The sequence below is a fragment of the Panulirus ornatus genome, chromosome 9 (genome assembly GCF_036320965.1).
Source record: "Panulirus ornatus isolate Po-2019 chromosome 9, ASM3632096v1, whole genome shotgun sequence".
Taxonomy (NCBI): Eukaryota; Metazoa; Arthropoda; class Malacostraca; order Decapoda; family Palinuridae; genus Panulirus; species Panulirus ornatus.
The window spans coordinates 18,671,303-18,693,246 of record NC_092232.1 but is presented as its reverse complement, the minus strand read 5'-3'; the positions used below and the strand labels follow the sequence as shown (position 1 = coordinate 18,693,246).

The 21,944-nt window shown below is 43.2% G+C and overlaps 1 protein-coding gene across 4 annotated transcripts in view; it reads right to left on the bottom strand.

Annotated features, from left to right (window-relative positions):
• LOC139750241 (NFX1-type zinc finger-containing protein 1) overlaps window positions 1-21,944 on the bottom strand; it is a 612,387-nt gene that overhangs the window by 350,655 nt on the left and 239,788 nt on the right. The window lies entirely within an intron of this gene.

Below are 21,944 nucleotides of genomic sequence, written 5' to 3'. Positions count from 1 at the left end.
TTCACTCTTCCATGCTGTCCTTTCATTTCCCTCTTCTATGCTGTTTTACCACTTCACTCTTCCAAGTTGTCCTTCCATTTCCCTCTTCCATGCTGTTTTACCACTTCACTCTTCCATGCTGTCCTTCCACTTCCCTCTTTCATGCTGTTTTACCACTTCACTCTTCCATGCCGTCCTTCTATTTCCCTCTTGCATGCTGTTTTACCACCTCACTCTTCCATGCTGTTCTACCGCTTCACACTTCCTTGCTGTTCTACCACTTCCCTTCTTCCTTGCTGTTCCTCCAGCTGACTCTTCACTTGAGTCTTTCTAGTTTTTCCTTTAAGCAAGTCCTCGAGCCGTCCCTCTCAATCCTCTCCTCCTCTTCACGTCAGATCGTCTCATTTCTTATCCATTCCATTTCCATTTCTCACGAGATGAATGTTCTTCCTCCCTCCTCCCTTGCTGGTCCTCTATCAACATCATCTTCTTCTCATCATCATCATCTACGTTTCCTTTCGTCCATGATTTGAGGCTCCTGACTTCAGGTTTCCGCTGGGCCACAACCTGCCCTCCAGCCAACTACTGGCTCCTCATGGTTGTGGACTGCCGAAGTAAGCAGCTCTTTGCTTCAGATGAATCTTGACACCGTCATCGCGTCTCATTGTCTTTAGGATCACGCTTATTGGCCCCTGACTGCTGCTATGTTTGTACATTATCTTAAAACTTTTCCACTCACAAGTGACAGCAATTTCGAAAATCCTTTCAGTGCTAATCAAACGTAAATGGAAAAAAAAAAGTGTGTGTGACGTTTGCAGGGCCATTGTTTTAAACGATTTACTCTTGTTTTAAAAGGAGTATAGAGTTTTCAGAACGGATTATAGAATATTGGATCCCAATACAAATCGGTATAGTTTCCAGTTTCATAGCTTCATAAACTTGGAAAGGGACTTTTTACGTGTTTTGTGTGCCAGGGGTGGATGTCAGGGGCTATCAATAAAGGAAATAGCTGTAAGGTTTGCATTATAATGCTACTTCGGCACAAAGCTTTACCTGAGCAATTCCTGGGAAAGAAAAAAAAAAAAAGAATATCAAAACAAATGTTCGAAAAAATAAGCCGAGTCTAAAACGTTATTTTCATTTTTCAATATTTAGAGCTGTTATATCAGCGGTATATTAGCATTTTAAGAGGATCTAACACGCGTCAGAATGTGCAGGAATGGACGGCTGACGAGTTATGGTTTCAGGTGAAGGATGTCTTATCTACTGAAGTTACTGAAGTTGTCCTAGTTGATGAGACAATGTGAGATATGATAACAAGTTAGGGCGTGGTATTTGGTAGCCAGGATGATGGCACGTACAAGACAGCGTACCATTTTTCTACGAAAACAATGGTATAGACCACTAGCATTGTGTACAAAACCACCTGCCCACTGTAGGCATCAAGACTACAGCAGCAACAGCTGCTATTGTAGCCGTATAAGCAACACATAAGCAACACATAAGCAACACAATTAAGCAACACAATTCATTTTTCATACTTGTGAAAACATTTCCTTCCTCTCTGGTCTCACTTACTCCAAACACGTCCACAAGACTCACATCAAACTCTTTATGAGAGTCATTCTCTCTCTCTCTCTCTCTCTCTCTCTCGGCATCACACCACACGTTGTTACTGCTCACATCATCCGCCTCTCTGCCCTGCCTGATGCCTCCCCAGTACCAGGCAGCCTGCTTGCCGGAACACTGAGGAATAGAGTTACTACTACGCTGGCAACGTAATGCTTCAGAAATATAAGAATGGTGAGAGACGAATATATACGCTGCTGATGATGGTTGCTTTAAGGTGTCTGTGAGATGATCAGGCGTGACGTAACTAAAACTGAGAATACCTCAGTCGGTCTGTTATGATATGAGAGAGAGAGAGAGAGAGAGAGAGAGAGAGAGAGAGAGAGAGAGAGAGAGAGAGAGAGAGAGAGAGAGACTCATCTACCCACGACGAGATTTTGTCATGATGGTTGGGTCAGCGAATAGAACCCACCACACCTCTTGCTTGATGAAGAAGACTGTGCCTTTCCTCTGTGCACAGCTGTGTGTATTCTGGGTTCATCTGGGATTGATTTCAACCATAAGACAAGTTTTCTTTTATATTTTTCTGCAGTTGTTTCTTGCAGACTGTACCTTCCTCGCTAAGAGGCTTTCGGGTTCAATACGTTTTTCTCTATACCTTCAATTTTCTTGCCATGCGTATATTTGTTGTGTTTCTTTCGCTTCTTTCTAGGCTTTAGATTTCAATTCTCTCAGCCTTTCATGGTGCTTCGTGTTTTCCATATCCTCGATTTTGCTCGTGCAGCGTTTCGGGTTTCTCTTTGTTTTTCATTCTTTTCGTTGAACAAGTTTGCTTCTTATGTATACATGAAACATTTTCATCAATAGTTTTTTGTCTCTCTTTGTAAAGGTTCTCAATATCCTACCACTCATTTCTTAGATTGATATTATCATTTCCTCGATGTGTACCCTGAATTTTAGTTTTATATTCATGATGACACCCAAATCTTTTACGTTTGTGTCATTTTCTGTCACTTTCTACACCGTGCCACCAATGTGCTCTTAATTGTTCCACTGCTTATTTCATTCAAATCTACCTTCGTTGAATTCCATTACGGTTCACTTATGCCTAATTCTAGATCGTGTCTTTAGTCTTTATTGCATTTCCTCTCGGTCACATTGCTTACTCTGGTGCTGTCATCACCAACAGAGCTTCCTAAGACGCATATGTCTTCCCCTCGCTCCTGACGTCTGATATCATTCATCATTATACACAACATCTTCCTCAGACATGGTTTTGTTACTTGAACGCAGTTTCCTACCTCACCTTTTAATGTAATGTTCAACGACTTTCTATAGTAAAATTCTGTGGTTACGTTTGCCAGATGCCTTTGTAAAATCAAGGAAAGCTCAACGACTTTCTATAGTAAAATTCTGTGGTTACGTTTGCCAGATGCCTTTGTTAAATCAAGAATAACTGTGTTCAGTTATACTCCCAGCTTGAAGCTCTCATAAACGTGATTATCATCGGTTTAATAACTGGGTTTGCGTACCTTCTTTTTTTTTCCTGGTTTATGAATCCCTGTTGGCTCACGTTCTTCGTCAAGTGTTGTAATATTCGTCTATTTTTATTTTTTTTTTTTTTTACTCTTTCAGGGATTTATGACACGCGAGGTCAAGCAAACGGATCCGTACTGTTCACAGTTATTAGCTTGGCTCTCGTGTGTATTGGCGTTACATAAGCCATTTACGAAATAGCTGCAGTTCGGCGTTCGCCTAGTACTTCCGCCTCATCATCATCACTGGTTTCGCTGGTGCCTTCTCTATCTGCTTGAGGAATGTGTCTGTAATCCTCCCTCCCTCCGATCCCGAAGCTGACTCTCTCTCTCTCTCTCTCTCTCTCTCTCTCTCTCTCTCTCTCTCTCTGAGCTGAGCAATCGCTTTGGTAATATTGTCTTCCAATACCTCAATATTTATGACTGCCTTTACATCATGTTGGTTTAACCAGTCCATCATTCAAAATCTCTTGAGTTTTCTCCCATTTGATAGGGTCAAATCTCTGATTTCTTTTCATATTTGTTCATGGATGTGAATTGTAATTTTGGATTTCATTTTTTTTTTTCATTTTCTGTATATTCCTCTCTTCCTCCATTATCCGTTTTCTTCGATGGGATTATCATCATTTCTATATCTGCGTTTTCTGATCGAGCTCTTTGCTCGTCTTATTGCCAAAACCTTTTCTTATTTTTTCCCATGCTCGTCTGCTCATCCACTGTTCTCAGTCCTCATGGTATTTTCTATTTTGCATCCGATCTCTTTTCCTCATTAATTAGTTCGCCTCTTCTCTCATGGTATAATTTGTGTACGTAAATAGGTTATTGCCGCTGACGATCTCATTCCAATTTGAGTTTAAAAACTATTCAATGATTTCTCTTTGAGTTGCTCTGTTGGAAATTCATGTCACATACACTGTTATTGTCCTCCGTTTTTGTATCGCATTCACATTCACTCATTTCTACATGATACACTGTAGAGGCTTCTGTAATACTGTCATTAGTGTATTCCATTCATCCAACCATACCATAGAAATGCTTCTTTAAATTTCTCTTAACAAGCGCCTTTGTTAAATCTCGTGTAATGGTCTGCACTGTTCTATCCGAGCGCCTTTAATCACTGCTGACGTTATCAATCTGGTTCAAAGAATAAATGATGGGTGTGATCAGATCACCTCTTACTCTTCTCTCCTCCATAGCGGACGAAACTTAAAGCCTCTAACCTTTCCTTGCAAGTCAACTCTCTTAATTCCGGCAACCTCTTCGTGGCCTTACCTTCTTCATTAGTTCTCTGTGCTTCTCTAGGTGTAATGACCAACATGGGAAGCGTTGTTCTATTTCTGGCGTGAAGCAGGACGAGAACACCTGGCTGAATATTCCTGGACCCACTTACGTGAATGTAATTCTGGTATTTGTCAGCAGACGGTGTGTCATCTTTACTAATTCTCCCAAGGTGGAGCTCTGGCGAGGTGTGAGGAACACACACACACACACACACTCACACACACACACACACACACACACAGATTCCTTCAGCATATTCCTGCTGGATGAAATTCATGTCGAGGTCTTCTCTCGCTCTGTCCTTTCCTTGGCGCTTTGCATCCGCTCGTCTTGAATTCATCAACCATGTATCATCCCAACCTTGGAGCTTATTTACGTTTTCATGTAAGTTGTTGCAATATTTCTCACTATTTACTTCCCTCAAGACCTTGGTATCATCCATCAAGGTGTGTGTGTGTGTGTGTGTGTGTGTGTGTGTGTGTGCTGATGTGCATATTTTCATGTGTGAAGGTAATGTTTCCACTGGAGACCAGTGGAAGGAGAGTGGTGAATTACATAAACCCTCAGTAACAGTACGATATATATTAACAGCGCACTTGGTAGAAAATAATGTACGAGCTTATGTTAGGCTCGTTATATCCCAGATGCTGATACTCCTACGTGCCTTTGGTCGAAGGTTCGAAGTATCAATATCCTTTTCCGGGATGTACGGACCTCCATTGGATTCCCGCACATAAGAACAAATGTCATTGAAGGAACGTCAGTGAACCCTATATCTTTTCTTCAACAGAGTCGATTGATCCACAAGAAAAACGGAACAAATTAAAAGAATAGATTAACCATCATGATGATAATAATATTGATAACAAAGATAAGATAAGGAAGATACTACTACTAACTACTAATTTACTATCACTAATACTGATATATATATATATATATATATATATATATATATATATATATATATATATATATATATATATATATCATTATCGAGAAAATACAGAATATTCCCATAACAGCGTTGAGACTCACGGTTTATATGAGACTGATGTCACATATTCTAATAACATAACGAAGACGATATATCTCGCGAGAATGAAACATGTCATTAAATAAAAAGACAATACGTCGATCATTTGTACATAATTTATCTAACATAAGGTCAGTCTATCACACTGTAAATCTTTTTTTCTTTATGTTTTATGAAGTCACTCCGGGTTTTTCAGTTGATTTTTAAGCTAACTGTATTACGGTGTGCAATTTTCTATTATTGTTTTTTTCTGGAATCAGATGAGCAGCACAGATAACTGACAAACTATCACTGTTTTCCCTTAAAACAAAAATATTACAGATATTTTGTATATTTCATGTTTTAAAGATACTTGGCTGTGGTTGTGGTAATAAAATAGTTATACATAATCGTGAATCATTTCTTTTTTTCCTCGTTCACCAACATTTGTATCGCCGGCAGCATGAGCTATTGTGAGTTTGGTAAACAAAGACAGAAACTTGGCGCACCGATAGGGAAACATTTGGCTGGAGGGCTGTGGCCCTGTGCAGCTGCCTTTAACTGTGGGATGTGAAGCCAAGATGAGCTGCCGCTGATGTGAAGGCCTCCAGCGGTAGTATGGTGAGGGCTGGAGAAGCTGCTGCTGCTGCTGCAACTCTTCCTCCTGCTGCCTTCAGCGGTATTTTGTGAGCCTGAGCTGCTGTTGCCACTAATGTTCCTCCTGTTGCTGCCTCCAGCGGTTGCGTGTCAGTCCAGAAGCTGCTGCTGCTGCTGCTGCTACCAATGTTGTTCTCGTTGCTGTTTCTAGCGGTAGTTTCTGGGGCCAATAGCAGATCCTGTGTCAAGCCAGAAGCTGTTGTAGTCTTGCTGCTGCCGTCTGCCTCCAGCGGCAGTGTGTGTGGCCAGGGGCCAATGATGCGGATAGTGTTGCTCTTGCTCCTGTCACCCGCAGCTGTGTGTGAGACCAGGAGCTGCTGCTGCCGCCCTCAGCAGTTGTCTGTCAAGCCAGGAGCTGCTGCTGCCACTAGCGGTCACCAGCTAACCCCTAACTCATTCAAACATCTTAGGTTACAAATGTCAAGCAGAGACTAGATACGTCCAGGACAAGATTCTGCATTCGTGAGATCGCACGAAAGTTACGTGTAAAGAAAACGTGAGTTCTCATCCTCCAAGGAGTGGGGGTTGATTTTCCAAGAGACTACTGAGTCATTCTCTAGCGTTTCAGGCTGTGTTGGCGATAGGGAGAGCTGCCAACCTTGTCAAACGAAGAAATAAAGGAACACAGATGGGAAAAATAAGGAATACTGAGTAAAATATGAGGAATTTTGCAAAACAAAACTTACAACCATGCGCAATACAGACTGCACTTTCAGTATAGGAAATTGTGATGCCCAGTGCTCAAGCTCTTTCCTCCATTCGTTTATCGACACGTACAAAGTCCACAATTGTTCACTTTAAAACCAACAAAGTATCTAGTCAGCTGTGGTTCATTTTCCGTCCTCGAACTAAGTCAACAGAGGTTCTAATATTTGCTTGTCCACACATATTCAGTCCTGGCTAGAGAGCTTTGTGTTATAGGCAGTGGTTGCCTGTTTGCACTTCTCCAGAAGCCTTTCACTGAATTTCACTTGATGACATTTTTTCTTTATAGCACAGCTATACAATTTCTGTGCGAGGAAATCTAATAATGTTTGTGTGCCAAGCCTTGGGCGTAATTCAGTAGGGGTTTTCCTTACCAGACTGAAAATTCTCTCATCTTCAGCACTGCCGAGAGCAACTGACAGGATAGCAAACATGATTGTGGGAAGATGTACATAATTTTTCTTATAAGAAGACTTGTCTCTTAGTTGTGAAATGGCCACCCACAACTCACCAGCTCTTTGGTCAAGATACACACACACACCTGCTCTTCCATGAAGTGGAATTTCTTCACAAAGTAGAGCACTGATGATGCAAACTTTGCATCCATTCTTTTCCTTGAGTCAGCAACACTTGCATTCTGAATAACCTCATTCTTCTTGGGGTAAACTTCTTGAACACCTAATCCAATACATAAACAATTTCCTGACTGATGAGAGGACCTCTTCCTTCTGTTTGGATGAGAATGCTTTTGTTGTGAGAAAGGTCGTACCATCAGTCTCCCAAGATGAGATCCTCATCTGGTCGATGATGGCACCTTTTCCCTATAAGCTACACTAATCAGATGATGGAGAACTTGCAGTCACTGAGGGCTTCCCCCACCGGAGCAGTGTCCTTTGTAAGAAGACCTGTCACTTCGCCTGTAAAACATGGATCTTTGGTGCTTCTTCCTGCTGAAGATTGAGTTTGATGAACAGAGGCATGGTTATAAGAAGGAACGTACAATACAGCTTGATGTAATCAGTAAGTCTTTGTAAGGATCTTACCAGCTTTGTCCACAGGAACACTTGCTACATTGGAAGACAAATTAGCCTTTTTCTTTCTTCCAATCAATGCAGCCTCAGACTGAGTCATCAGTCCGATGATGGAAGACTCGTCAATGTCACGATTGCTCCCTGAACCTTCTGCCGCCATGCTGGTATGCTTTTCCTGCTCAGGTGGGCAGGCCTGAATGTCACTGGCTCCTCCGTCTGCAATCCGAAGCTCAAACTTGACATCGTGCGGGAAAATTCATCCTTTCTCGATGGCACACAACGCAGGGCCACACTACATGGTGTACTCCCATCGCTAAAGTTCTGCTTCTTCCGGCATGAATTTCTACCCGAAATCGATGCCAAGATGAAGTAGTGACTTCACTCTTCTCCCGCTCACCGTCGTCGACTCGCTCGATGATGCATACCGCAACGATATATGATGCGAACAACAACAAGACAAAACACAAGGACCAAGTCTCCCCACCTCTTCCAACTCTTCCATTATGAATTGGTCATTATCTACTTGATCTTACCTTATCATATCGATATACCTTTTCAAATATTTTACATAAGACATGATTCGGTATTTGTAATGGCAACAGGAACATTTTCACTAGTTTGCTAGAGACTAGCCTCAGTAAATTATGCAGTAAAGGTTCGGGTTTGTACACATTAGTTCATTTTAATCCCCGTTAATTAATGGTCGAGGCTCACATAAACCGATGTGATGATGTAATTCACTTGGTGACGATGTGATGTTTCCAGCAAAATTGTCGCTGTTATCTTTCATCTGTCGTTGCTAGAATATCGTAGTGAATTGAATTTCTCTACTTTGAAGACCAGCAACAGATGGAGGGGAACGAAGAAATTTCTTATCCACTTCTGTATATGATAATTTGGCGCGACTTTCTGATGTCTCAGGAGGCCCTGGCCCTGGAGAAGGACCAGACTAGTGACACAAGCTAAAGATGAAATGACCAGACCGGAAGATCGACCGGCCAACAATGTGTGCGGCCATGTCCGCAAAATGGTTGGAAACTGACTGATGTCCGAGTGTTATGATGTACACTGTATTAGTACTTACGTGCGCGATGAGAACGTACAATACTATATACTGAACAGTGCACCCCTGTGTGGACTTTCCATACATTATATACACAATATATGCACAATATATGAACATACGACCAGAATATTTAAAAAAAAAAACGCATTTTACGAAGAAAAATCACACTGCCGTATTTACCTGAAATACGTAATCAATACGACAAAAATGTGATAGTTTGCAGCTTTGAACTATAGGCGATGATGGGGAGTAAAGACGAAGGTAGGTCAAGCTGCGTGAGGGAGTGGTGCTGCTGTCAATTAAGCTGTGTACATGAATACCGCTGCCAATTAAGCTGTGTGTTGTAATTTACGTAACAAGAGAAAAGAAATAAGCTGTTGGGGGAATAATGATGCTGCTGCTAACTACCTGTTAAGAGTTTGTGTAGGACAATTAAGGCCGCTAAAGCAAACTCGGTGTGGTAATGATGCTGTCAGTTAAGCTGACGTGGAGGGGGGGGGGGGTTAATCAGTGCGATTGACTTGGTGGTGGTAATCAGTGCAGTTAGGAAAGACCCGTGTGGTATAATTAGAGCTGTTGAGATGGTGGGTGAGGTACACACATGCAAATACTCAACCCCTGGGGCAGGAGGATATGGCCTTTGAGCTTGACAAACGCCACCTTGTGGTAATGATGGACTCGTCTTTAAACACTTGACCCTTAGGGATAGGTCAGGTCACTCTACCCCAAAAGGTCGTGTTATCGTTTTCAAGGGATGTGCTATATCGTGTTTAAGGGTCACGTTATTGTGTTCAAGGGACGTGCTGTCGTGTTCAAGGGTCCTGTTATCCTCATTAAGGGATGTAATGTCGTGTTTATGGGATCGTACCATGACGCTCAAGGATTGTATCGTTGTATCAAAAGGGTCGGATCGTGCCACTGTGCACGTAACCGTAATTTTCCGCGGCTCACCATAACCTGAAATCATCATAATGTATTAAAACGGTTCTGTGTCCACTGAGCCACAGCCACGGGGGATCTGATCGCTTACATATATGATGCGGATTCGAACACTGAATCTATGATGAATTCTGATCTGCTTTTATTTTTCATGCATCTGTGTCGGTGATCACTTAGGAAATTGTTCCATTTATTCCCCCAGAATGTTGTTGTTTCTTACAAGATAAAATTCATATATTTAGTGACTTCCTGAAATCCGTTCAGGAACGAACATTAGACAAAGACGTTTATTCACCGTTGATTATGGACACCCAATGGCAAAATCAATACACACACACACACACACACATATATATATATATATATATATATATATATATATATATATATATAGTCTAATACAAAAGCTTACGAACCATTTCCCATATGAAATCGATGATATAAATTTCTAATCTAAAAACAAATGTACATTTAATCCTCCATTGCGTTTTACACAGAGGAGAGATACCCCTTTGCATAAATAAAACAAACCTGGTATATTTACGTCTAGCTGTCATAATAACGATAGGAACTGTATCTATGCGCATAATTATATGTTTGAATAATTATATGCAGGTTATTTGTAAAGTAATTAGGTTTAAGTTGTGTCGCACCAGTGATCACAGACCTGGTGCAGGCTACACCACTACACCAGTGATCACAGACCTGGTGCAGGCTACACCACTACACCAGTGATCACAGACCTGGTGCAGGCTACACCACTACACCAGTGATCAGAGCCCTGGTGCAGGCTACACCACTACATCAATGATCACAGCCCTGGTGCAGGCTACACCACTACACCAGTGATCACAGCCCTGGTGCAGGCTACACCACTACACCAGTGATCACAGCCCTGGTGCAGGCTACACCACTACACCAGTGATCAGAGCCCTGGTGCAGGCTACACCACTACATCAATGATCACAGACCTGGTGCAGGCTACACCACTACACCAGTGATCACAGCCCTGGTGCAGGCTACACCACTACACCAGTGATCACAGCCCTGGTGCAGGCTACACCAGCACACTATCGAACAAGGTCAAAACACATATCATACCTTTTCCGTCATATGATTGGCCTGCAAGCCTTTACCTTCCTTCCCTAAACCCCCCACATGAACCAGTCGGACGCTCTGTATCCCAAACTACTGAGATCCAGATTCCACCACAGCAAGCGAGAGTAATGTGGTGGATTTACATGAACGATGCTGCTACGCGGGGCTGATAGGGAAAATCCGATACTTATACGACCATTTGGACTCGGCTGCAGCGAGGAGAAAAATTTCGAAGAACCAGTTTGCATATATTCTCGAACATGTGAGACTGTCAAACTAACTTTTACATATATTCTCCAACATGCAAGACAGTGTCGGAGTAACTTAGCCCAGAGGAACATCTCTGGCTATTCCCTGCAGTATAGCCAGGCTAGAAACCCAGGAAAATATAACCCAAGATATAAGCGATTCACTGTAATCTGAAGCCTGAAGTCCCATGTTATGAAGCGGAACGTGTCCTAACCCGACACACACGGGGGGAGGAACAGGCCAACAGCAGAATCATATAAACCTGTGTCTACACACCCCAACATGAAGCTTGGAGGTAGCGAATCGACGTGTGGATTTCATTTTTTTTCTCTCTCTCTCTCTTATTTCTGCCCTTGCTTCACTTAGTGGCAAATGTACTCCATATCTTATTTCTCAAAAGGCCAAGGTATATATAATCCCCTGTTGCACATGTATAGTATCTGTTGTGGATGTAAGATTCCGGTGGTGTTGTGGCTTTTAATGGAACATTGTGTAATTTTGGGAGATGTTATAGTCTGTGTGTGAATATCAGGTGTGAATATCATGAACCAGAGAGTCTCATGTTCTTACACCATGACTAAGGGAGTCTCATTTTCTCACACCATGACCCAGAGAGTCTCATATTCTCACACTTTGAACCAGTCTCATATTGACCTACAATGGATTCGTGTGTCGACCTTGTGTGGTCATTGTTGACAATATAACTGGCTCATTATACACACGCCTGCTTCTTGAAGGCCTGCCCGAGCCAAGCCTTCCAAGGTCAGTATACTTGCCTCCCCTCACGCGTACTTTATAAAGATGGTTACGGGCGCTCCTCTATCCCCCGCATCCCGGGCCTACCTCTCGCGGTTCACTCTCATGCGCTACTTTATCTTTACAGCATACTCATTAACTCTCATGTATCCTCGCTGGTAACGAGAGGGTCATAAGCCCTCAAACAGTAGAAGACCTCTCTATCACCCACTGCCTCGTCAGCTTCCTTTACTCTCTCTCTCTCTCTCTCTCTCTCTCTCTCTCTCTCTCTCTCTCTCTCTCTCTCTTTGTACCACAGCCTGTGGTTCTGACCTTCCTTGACATCATCACACCTTGACGACCCCAAAGGGCCATGACGCAGTCATTAGAAAAGGACATAAAACTTCGGGTTTTGCGGAGGAAGTCTCGCTCCATGGTTGGCACACTTCCTTAGAAAGTGTCGTCAGGCTGTAAGATTTCATGGGGAGGAGAGAGAGAGAGAGAGAGAGAGAGAGAGAGAGAGAGAGAGAGAGAGAGAGAGAGAGAGAGAGAGAGAGAGAGAGAGAGAGCGTCTTCACCTTCCAGTCCCTCGTCTATAAAGTCTCACGGGATACAAACGATGAACCTTTATCCTTCATCTTAATAGATGATGATGCCCAGATGGATGTATCTAGCACCCGATTGCAAGTTTTCTGCCTTACAATCGCGTAACGTCATCCTGGACCACTGAGTGTCTCCTGCTCTCTGCCCTTTCCCTCTGTACTCAGCCGCTAGTGTTAGCGAAGACAGCAGCTCTCTCGACTGCGTCCTCCTTACAGCAGAACCCCTAAGGTCCTCCACAGATGCTCCGACGCCTTCCACGTCATCAATACGACTAATACCGTGACCATGCATGTCAACTTGGCTCCCAACTTGGGTTGACTGTGGACCGACCGCCGCAACCACAGGATTCGAACCCAATATACTCTCGACCCTGGGCGGCCAATCATACGTCACGTCAGGAAAGCTAACCGATACACCACCAGATTTAATGGCCTGCTAAACAATACTCGCATCCTAGATTCTTATTGAAGCTGAAAGTTTTCAATAGACTGAGTGTTTTTCACGAAATTCCAACAACCAAAGAAAAATACCAAAACCTTTTTTTATTTCTTATTTTTTTGCCCGTAAAGCTATTTGTTTCATAACTGAAATAGAACATAATGAAAGGCTTCTTAACTTGAAATGATCAAGACGTCTCCACACCGACGGATACCAAGGAGAATACAAACTAATAATAAAAAAAAAAAATCTTTCAAACATGAAATCATTAAGATGTTTACTTACAGGACATTATGGCCCCCAAACAATATTTCAACCCAAGATTCTTGTTGAGCAAGAAAAATTGTCCTTGTACTGAGGTTTTCAAGGAAATCTATTAACCAGGAACCAGGAAGTCTCATGTATCATACAATGGACCAGAGAGTCTCATATTCTCACATCATGGAACAAAGAGACTCATATTCTCACATCATGGAACAGAGAGTCTCATATTCTCACACCATGGAACAGAGAGTCTCATATTCTCACACCATGGAACAGAGAGTCTCATATTCTCACATCATGGAACAGAGAGTCTCATATTCTCACACCATGGAACAGAGAGACTCATATTCTCACACCATGGAACATAGAGCCTTGTATATCCCACCATGAACTTTAGAGAGTCTCAAAGTCTCACATGATAGACCAGAAAGTCTCATGCATCGAACTATGGAACAAGGAGTCTCATATTCTCACGCTTTGAATTCTGGCAGAGTCTTATATCTTCACACCGTGGACCAAAGAGCGTCATATGTGTACAACATAGTCCAGGGTCCATCAAAGCTCTCGTGGAAGCTGTAGCATCTTGTGAAGTGACCCGTACCTTCTGTGCTCCCAGTAAATACATTGTGTCATGGTGATTTGGACAAATGAAAATCAAACAAAAATTATTTGGTTTAAGGACGGAACTGTTCAACTCTTGGCTGTGATGACCTGGTCTTTGACTTTACAGGGTGCTGAAGGGTCGTAGTGCCGTGCTCAAGAATCGAACCGTGGTCCTCAAGAGAGAGTGAAGGTTTAGATTAAGAAAAAGCGAGTACATTAGAAAAGTAAACATATAAAAAGGAATGATTCCTCTCATATCATCAAATACAATAAGATATTAACGTAATATTCAACCCTGTATGCATATATAAGCGAAATTAATATAAACGTTTGAAATTCATATGTCAAAGAGAGTGTTTGCTCCAGAGCTTCGGGAACGAGCGTGAGCTGAATCTCAGAGAAACAAATAGGTCAGTCAGTGCTTGAAAGAAAACGGAAAGAATTTCACTGGCGTTTGTAACACTGCGGATGAGATGCCGAAAACGGAGCTTCCTTGGAAAGACGAAGTTAAGTTTCTTTAACGTTAGTACTGCAATAATTTAATGTTGCTCATTAAATGGTCAAGATAACTTTAACGAAACACGACTGAATAAAGGAACAGATGATATTCAAAATATCTGAAGAATCTGAGTGTCCATAGTGATTGCTGACGAGAAGCGAATTTAATCAATGTAGTTATGTGTGGTGTTGATTGCTGCAACATTTTCTATGATAACTTACGAGCCACCGTGGAAGCTGATGGCAATAATAGAGAAAAAAAAAAGCTTTCCGCCGCCGATTGTTACCTCCATCCGCAACTGTTTCGGGCCAGTTGGAAAGAAGTAAACAAACTCTAGGAACTGTTCAGAAATATCAACAAACTTTCGGCTTAACATTAAACAATTTGGAAAAAAATATTGTATGAAAGTTCCAGTGGTCATCCCCAATTTCCTCCACCCCCACCACAAAAAAAAAAAAAAATAGTTTCTGGGATGACTAGATATTCGAAATGGCGAGTCAGAACCCTTTTAATGATGTTCTACTTATTGTTTGCTAATGACTATAGAGTTAGGATTATTCATTTTCCTGAGGCTGCCATCACTTGTTATCTTCTTATAGACCTGCTTGGAGGAGTATCAGAACCTGCTTGGTTGCGCTGTGGTCACTCGCGTACCGGCAGCTGAGTGAACACTGGCGGAGGGAGGGTCCGGTGTGTGAGACCTCTTGGGCTCGACAGTACGACCCCTGAACGCAAAGCAACGACCCTTGAGCACGACAGTACGCCCCTTTGACGCAAGGCCACGACGCCTTTGAACGGCAGCGAGACCCTTGAACGCAAAGCAAGAACGCTTGGGCACGACAGTGCGACTCTTGAACGCAAAGTTACGACCCTTTGGAACGACAGTACGACCCTAGAGCACGACAGTATGATACATGGGCACGACGGTACGACCCAGAAGCATGGTGCTGTGATCAAAGGTCAGGCTAAGGCAGAAGCCAGGCCTTCATACCAAGGGTCGTACAGTCGGGCTGAAGAGGGGTCTTACCGTGGGGCTAAAGAGGTCGTAACGTCGTAACCAAGTGGTTAAACTCAAGGAGGGAATAAGGACAGCAGGTTTCATTGACGAGCGAACTTAGTAAGCAGCCTCCCAGCTCATGAAGCAGAAACATGAAAGGATGTGTGTATGTGTGTGGGTGTTCTGCTCTTTCAGTGAAGAGTAAAAGCCTGGGTTTACATATACACAGACACGTTGAATATTCTGAATCACTGACCAGCCAATTTGTTCAGTTCTGAAGTGACTCTATTGTTTCATTTTGTCGTCAAACTTAATCTAAGGTTTGTACACGAGCCCCACTTGACAAGCTATCGGGGTGATATTCAAAGCAAGATAAATATATATATATATATATATATATATATATATATATATATATATATATATATATATATATATATATTCCTATGAGTCCACGGGGAAAAATGTTTCATTTTCCCCGTGGACTCATAGGAATATCTTAATCACGCGCAAAATTGTGATCCTTTCCAGTATGTATATATATATATATATATATATATATATATATATATATATATATATATATATATATGTATATGTATATATATATTCCGGTATGTGATGGCTGTACTGCGTCGGTCAAATGAGGAACAAAAGAGATATCTGAAGACCCACACATTTACGAACGTTTTCCAGTCGTTCTGTTCCGTCGGAACGGCTTCGTTTCTTACGAACCTTTCCACCTCAGCGATCTGAAGCAATTCCCATCACCTGGATTATTGATTTCTCACCTCGGACTCCTAGCCTCTCGCCAGGAACAGAGCTGGGACACTGAGATGTGCATTATGGGTTCAGTGCTCCAGCAGAGAGGCTGAAGCCTGGTTGTATTTATGATTCTTCACCATACCCCTTCCTATGCCACACTCCTACTTTCCTTGATAAAACATAATGCGTAGATAAATTCCCATTATGATTCCCCTCCTATGTTTTCGATGGTGTGTGTGCATGAGTGTGTGTGTGTGTGTGTGTGTGTGTGTGTGTGTGTGTGTGTGTGTGTGTGTGTGTGTGTGTGTGCGTTACTGACTTCCGCCTGTAGGAGGATACACTGCGAATGAAAAGTCATCTTTAGTGAGGCTGTATCACTGGAAGTACAATCTCGTCAAAGAACTTCTCACTCCAAAGGAGTCTACAGTTCCCTGCTAATGGATGTAGCGCAGCATTAGGCTGCAGGAGCCTTTGGAAAGGGTTTCTGGGTAACATCAGAACTTTCACAAGAAGAAATCCTTGAATAATCACAAATGAACAATATATATATATATATATATATATATATATATATATATATATATATATATATATATATATATATATATATAAACTTGTTTCCCATTTCCCGCATTAGAGAGGTAGCGTCAGGAAAAGACGAAGTAATAGCCTCATTTGTTCACATCCATTCTCCAGTAGTCATATGCATTACATCGAAACCACAGCCCCCTATCAAGAGCCAGGCCTCACAGACCTTTCCATGGTTTCCCCCGGCTGCTTCATATGCCCTGGTTCAATTTATTGCAGCACGTCACCCCCTACAAATCACATCCCTCCAATTCACTTTATCCCGTGAACGTGACCGCCTTTCATTCTCCTGCATGTTCAAGTATCGAACACTCGAGATCTTTTACATTCCATCCTTCCATCTTCAATTTTGCCTCCCTGTTCTCCTTGTCTCCTCCTCTTCCGACATATATATATCCTCCTTGTCAACCTCTCCTCACTCATTCTCTCCATACTTCTATACCATTTCAGCACAACCTCTTAGGCTTTCTCAACCATACTCCGCTTATCACCTCGTTATTTCTTACTCGATCAGCTCTCTTCATACCACACACTGTCCTCAAACATTTCACTTCCAACACATCCACCCTCCTCCGCACGTTCTCATCTACAGTCCATACCTAACATTCATACACCATCACTGGGTCTACTGTACCTTCAAACATACCCATTTCTGCTCTCCTGAGTAGCGATCTCTCTTTCCACCCTCGCTCCCTCACCCATCCTATAGTAGACCTCTGCTTCCATGGTTCCATTTGCTGCCATGTCCACTCCCAGGTATCTAACATACTTCATTTCCTCTTAAGCTTTCCCTAAACAGAGAGAGAGAGAGAGAGAGAGAGAGAGAGAGAGAGAGAGAGAGAGAGAGAGAGAGAGAGAGAGAGAGAGAGAATGGGGAAAGAATTTTTTTCCATCCTCGTCAGTGAAGTAAGTCATCACTGTTCTGTTTTCTCAAAGACATCAGCCAGCTAACGTGTCACACATCTTACAATCATGATCGAGATCTCCTTACATATCTTGGTGATACTGAACAAACCTCCGTTCCCGGGCCAACATTTGACATCCGCTAAGAAACAGATTGACGCCAACACTCTACTTCTCCAGCCCCTTTGAAGTTCCACCAGTGAGACGATCACACCCCAACACGCAGATTGTTCCGATGGGGGAGCCTGTGGCAACATCATCTGCCCACCGGGGCTCTCTGTCAATACGGAGCTACTTTTGGCACGGCAACGGTGGTAATGTAGGATCTTAAGCCAAGCGAGCTTGCAACACCACGGAGAATCTGTCTTAATGTGAGAGCCGTCTCAATATAAAATGTGCACCAACGAGCTGCGCCGGTATGTGGCGTTCACGAAAATCTAATCTGTACCAATTTATCGGCCGCTAAAGGATCTGCGCCGAGGTGAGATCCTCATCAATAGGCTTCATGGAGTATAGGGCCTGCGAGAGACACAGACCTGAAAACAAATAAGGGTCTGCGGAAAGGATCGACATCGACATTGCATCTGTATCAGTACAGGATCGAACCCAATATGGAATCTGTTTCAGGATGGGATCTGCAACAAACATATAGCATCAGCACCCGGGTGAAAAATGAGTTCGAGTCCGATCTGTATCTATACTCGATCTCCACTAACAGCTAGCCTGGGTAAACACTCATACTACAGCAACAAACAGTTTCTCCCAACGTTACTATTGACTGCTCCATAATCCTCGTTTGGTGAGAGGACTGCAGAGCACAATGACCACAAACCAAAGCTTGTTATAAGTACCATGAAGAATGTCTTGCTTATCGCGTGTCGTCTCGACTACAGTCTTCGGAGTGTATTTCCAATACTGTCTAGAAGTTCGACCATTACTGCTCTCTCGCTCTAGCAAATCTCCTTCTCGACGCGCTAACTTGGGCAAGACAAAGCCATCTCTGATGGTTTATCGCTGCCCATTCCAAATCCGGTCGTTTCTGACGTGCTCAGACCGCTCCTCAGATGACTGTCTTATTTATGATGTTATTCATACTTCCTAACTCTCACCAGGGCCAAGGCTCCGCTCTTCATCCCTCCTTCTGGAGCTCTTAGAATATCTTCGTACTCTCGTGGCCGTAGGTGTGATATTCGTAATATCTAATACGTACGGTTATAAAAAGAATATGTATACGTGGCATCAAAGATTCATAAGTAAGAACACGCGTTTTCTTTAACCACACAATCAACACTCCTTCTCCCAAGGTTAGGTCTGTTAGTCTCAAGCATTGGATGATTAGTTTCCTTCTGTGTACACACTAAACTGATCATGATACTCCCTACGAATCCGAAAGCGTTCTGGTGTTTATGGCAGACACTCTGTTTAGTGTTCTACTGACAGAACAGATGACTCACGTACTCTCCCGGCTCGACGCATATTTTCCAGTGATGTGTTATATCTAGTGGAGTCGAGAGGCTCCACAACCTCGAAAATTATTAAAGAAGAATTATAATCTATGTCTCTTGCATTCAAGGAAAATAATTTTCACAGAAAGTAAAAATTTTATGGGGGACTCCATGAAATTCCATTTTGACTGTATGCTAGTGTTTAGGGTCGCCAGACACTGCGTAAGGGAGAAGAGGACAAGGCCGTTTAAAGACAAGATTCCCGAACCGGGAGATGGCCTGGCCAACATATAATAACAAACATTCGTAATTCAGGTTTATCTTTTTTTTCTTTATCCCAGTCAGGACATTTCAAGCTTTTTTCCCTAGTAAGGGCATTTCAATTTTTTTCCTAGTAAGGACATTTCAAGCTTTTTATCCCAGTAAGGACATTTCAATTTTTTTTCCTAGTAAGGACATTTCAAGCTTTTTTCCCCCCAGTTAGGACACGTGCATGGAATGTTTCTAGCCACGATAAGAAATTGCATTGCTTTACGATGATGTACTGGAATAGCCAACCACACGGTGGAGCTTCAATCCCTAGATGAGGAGACGTCTGAAAGACATGATTGTCACCGGAACCAACAATGTCTGTGAGATGATCAAGCGTGACGTAACTAAAACTGAGAATTACCTCAGTCGGTCTGTTATGATATGAGAGAGAGAGAGAGAGAGAGAGAGAGAGAGAGAGAGAGAGAGAGAGAGAGAGAGAGAGAGAGAGAGAGACTCTTGCCACATGGACAGGTGACGTGGAAAGCAGCTAGCTGTCCCAAGATCGAGTACACTGTAACTAAGACTTCAGTCCAGGTTCCAGCTAGCCAGTGGGACTTCAAGACTCGATGAGGTTTCTGGTCGAGGCGGAGGAGGTGTGGGAGTTCCTTTTTAACAGGACCAAACACTGTGTACTTCGGTGAATGATGACGATAAGGCAGGCAGAAGTCCAGGTTAGGTGACTGAGTTACTTAAACATCCCTCCATGGTCGTCATGACACTATGCTTCTGTGGTCGTCTTCATAGTACCCGTCCTTGGTCGTCTTGATAATGCTCGTCCGTGGTCCTCCAGCTAGTACTCGTCTGTGGTCCTCCAGCTAGTACCCGTCCGCGGTCCTCCAGCTAGTATTCGTTCGTGGTCCTCCAGCTAGTACTCGTCCGTGGTCCTCCGGCTAGTACTCGTCCGTGGTCCTCCAGCTAGTACTCGTCTGTGATCCTCCAGCTAGTACTCGTCCGTGGTCCTCCAGCTAGTAATCGTCCGTGGTTCTCCAGCTAGAACTCGTCCGTGATCGTCCAGCTAGAACTCGTCCGTGGCCGTCCAGCTAGAACTCGTCCGTGGTCGTCCTGACAGTACCCGTCCGTGGTCGTCTTCATTACTCCTGCGTGGCTTTCTCAACACTACCTCTCCGTGGCCTCCCTCACTTTCCTCCCTCAGGGTGCCTTTTGCCTTAGGCTTTTTCCTTTTCCCTCAGTCATTGAATTACTTATCGAAATGGACGTGTTTCCTTGGCCGAGTTTGACCAAACGTGACTCCGCTGTTCTCTCATCGTTTTCTTCCCCGGAGGCAGGTCATTATCTGGAGTGAGGCAGAAGCAGGGTTGGGAGGAGATTTCTGTTCACAAAGGGCTGGCTGGAGCCGAAGAACCTCATGTGGGGTCGGCAGCGTCTCCCCCTTGTTCTCCGGTATAGAACTTGCAGGCGAGTCCCGGCGCCCCACGTTGGCCTTGCACCTCACCCAGAGATGGGCAGGAACTCTAGCGCCATCCCACAATCTTTGGCATTACCCGAAGTCTCCGTCCAAGGTGGGCGGATTTATCATCATCTGATCTATAGCGAGAAGGACCTCTACATTCCATTCAGGTCTCGTCCAAGTTATGTGAACTCTGATCAGGTGAGGTTGGAGTCATATTTCCTTCTGGTGAACGAACCGAATAACCACATCATAATACACCATCATCATCAAAGTGTTGAAGGTCTTTGTATCCATCCTTGCGTTAGCAGCCACCGTCCCTCTCTCGCCATCTAATGTTGGTTTAGCCACTAACGTCGGTTTAGGCTAACAGTGGTCGGCTGAACCCACAAGGAGCGAAAGTTGTTTCATATATGTACCCATGACGAGCACTGTGCCTCGTACATACCTAAGACTGGCTAATGCCCTCCTCAACGCTCCCGTAACACGTGTGTCAGTGATCCACAAGACAAGTACTTAATGACGTTCGACGGAGCAAGTGACGTTTTCATTTCAGTTACATATCTTAAACTCTTTATTGCCACATTACTGTCTCTTTCATTCAACTCCCTCGAAGAGTATTTTCAACAATATGACGGAAAGTATTTCCAACATTATGGTGGAAGGTATTGCCAACACTGTGTTACGTATCAACACGTCACAGAGGCAACGAATACACACGGAAATCGTCCATGAATGTAATAAAAGGAAGACTCCTCCTGGCTCTAATCATCTTCAAAAGAGTCAGAATTGTATCAGTATTTATTCAAAGAATGATGCATAACTTCTCTGACTTGGATAAATGATGATGTTCATCAAAAAAAAATCGAAAAAAAAGGAGAAAAAATAACACAAAATAACCTGACGTGAAGAGGCTTGTCCCAGCGTGTGACAGCATCCAGCCAGGACTCTTGTTGTCAAAGCCTCAACCCCTCATTTACCCAGGAGACTCACGTTGTCATGAAGCTGTCATCCCACCTACCATCCCACCTACAGCCACATGATGTTCCCGGAGTGTCACTCACTTCGCTATGCCAACGCGGACCTTTCCCCCTCGGCTTCGCGAGCCAGGCCGGTGTCAGTTAAGGATGGATAAATTTGTGTGTGATCTGATACCACGACAAATTTATCCCTTGCATCAGTGGCCCAGATGGTACCACGGTCATTCTCCCCTTGATATACAAGTGTTTTGCTAACGTCAGGAATCATTCGTCAGAACTA